Source organism: Poecilia latipinna, unplaced genomic scaffold (assembly GCF_001443285.1).
Source record: "Poecilia latipinna isolate Pla-1442-1.1 unplaced genomic scaffold, P_latipinna-1.0 Scaffold808, whole genome shotgun sequence".
NCBI classification, from domain to species: Eukaryota; Metazoa; Chordata; class Actinopteri; order Cyprinodontiformes; family Poeciliidae; genus Poecilia; species Poecilia latipinna.
Window position 1 is genome coordinate 170,608 of NW_015113424.1, and position 2,387 is coordinate 172,994.

A 2,387-nucleotide genomic window follows, 5' to 3' on the forward strand; every position below is an offset into this window, starting at 1 on the left:
TCTGCCTTGTTTTTCAGATGATCTGATCCACATCAGGTCAACTCTGGAGTCTTCTTGGGTCTTTAATCTGGTTAATCTGGTTGAAACATTACAGATAATCACATGAATCCATCTGCAGGTTCTGCCACTGATGATGCAAAAGATTTCCTGGTGCAACTTCCTGTTTCCACACAGTGACTGTTAGAATCTGGACTGGTACCGGTACCAGACTGATTCTGAGCCTTCAAATGATTTTAACAGAAGTTTCACATAACTTAGAAAAATAATGTTTGTTTTAGCCACAAAATGCTTCTGCTCAGCAGCAAACAGCAAATCCCAACTACAGCACAGAGCAGCTCATCCATGTAGCCTGACGTAGAAACATTTAGCTAGACAATGTCAGACAGTGAGAAGTTTTAATTATTGTTATCAAACATTCTGAAGCCAAAAATACCTCAGAAATGTACAGAGCCACCATGAGAATCAACTCATTTAGAGTTTAAACTCAGTTTCCAGAGGTGGGGACTCGAGTCACATGACTTGGATTCAAGTCGTTAAAATCAAGACTTGAGATTTGACTTGAAAAAAAGCTCAAAGACTTGGACTTGACTTGACTTGAAGCTCTTTTCTTGAAAAGACTTGATATTTTACCGAAAGTCTTAAAGTTTAAAACACATTATCTATAAAGTGGCCCCATTCATTTCACTCATCCCGTATGAGTGAAATGACGCAGACCGTCCCTCTGTTTTTATGCTGCTTCCTTCCTGCCAACGAACTAGCTAACGTCGTGTTAGCAACTCTGGATTACGTTGGTGATACTGCTTATCTTTCACATGTGTGCTATGTTTAGTCATGCTGTATAAATCCGGTGATTCAAATGTATCAACATTAATGTAAACCGTGTTAGCTCAGTAAGCTAATGTGCACCGTGTTAGCTAAGGAAGCTAATATGCACCGTGTTAGCTCAGTAAGCTAATNAACATTAATGTAAACCGTGTTAGCTCAGTAAGCTAATGTGCCCCGTGTTAGCTCAGGAAGCTAATGTACACCGTGCTAGCTCAGGAAGCTGATGTGCCCCGTGTTAGCTCAGGAAGCTAATGTACACCGTGCTAGCTCAGGAAGCTGATGTCCACTGTGTTAGCTCAGTAAGCTGTTGTGCACCGTGTTAGCTAAGGAAGCTAATATGCACCGTGTTAGCTCAGTAAGCTAATGTGCCCCGTGTTAGCTAAGGAAGCTAATATGCACCATGTTAGCTCAGTAAGCTAATGTGCCCCGTGTTAGCTCAGTAAGCTAATATGCACCGTGTTAGCTCAGGAAGCTAATGTGCCCCTTGTTAGCTCAGTAAGCTAATATGCACCGTGTTAGCTCAGGAAGCTAATGTACACCGTGCTAGCTCAGGAAGCTGCTGTCCACTGTGTTAGCTCAGGAAGCTAATGTGCCCTGTGTTAGCTCAGTAAGCTAATATGCTCTGTGTTAGCTCAGTAAGCTAATGTGCACCATGTTATCTAAGGAAGCTAATATGCACCGTGTTAGCTCAGTAAGCTAATATGCACCATATTAGCTCAGGAAGCTAATGTGCACCGTGTTAGCTCAGTAAGCTAATATGCACCTTGTTAGCTCAGGAAGCTAATGTGCACTGTGTTAGCTCAGGAAGCTAATGTGCACCGTGTTAGCTCAGGAAGCTAACGTGCACTGTGTTAGCTCAGTAAGCCAATGTGCACCGTGTTAGCTCAGTAAGCTAATGTGCACTGTGTTAGCTCAGTAAGCTAATGTGCACTGTGTTAGCTCAGTAAGCTAATGTGCACCGTGTTAGCTCAGGACGCCGGTGGATAGTGAACGGGCTCCGGATCAGACAGCAGGTTCTGGACCTGAACTCAGGGAAGAAAGTTTCTCTCTGTCCCATCATAATGATGAACCGGGTCCAGTTCCATCACAGGATGGATGGTGGATTCATGAGGGAAACTATGGTTTCTTACATCCCTTTTCCACTCTGCTCCCGTATTTTCCCATAAATATCCCGTCCTCCCCCTACGGCTCTTACGTTAGTTTTACTCCCCCCTCCTCTGACGGCAGCACTGGACAGAGACCTTTCCCATATTCTTATCAAATCCAAAGTTTGACAGTACGGGTGTATTTTGAAGACACCTATGCTGGATTGTTTACCGCAGTCAGTGCAGTAAGTTTACTGTTTTTTCCAGTTTTAAAACTCATCAAATGGCAGCATGATGGTCACAGAAACCGTTTCCAAGTGGTATAATTTTACTAGAAAACAAATCAAAATCCAGTAAATTTGCTTTCTTTCAGAAATCGCTGTAAAAGTAAAAAATAGTTCAATTGTAAGGATCCTGAAGGTAACGCTGTGGGTTGTTCTGAGTGTTTCTGGATGATAATGCAGCACATTATTTTGT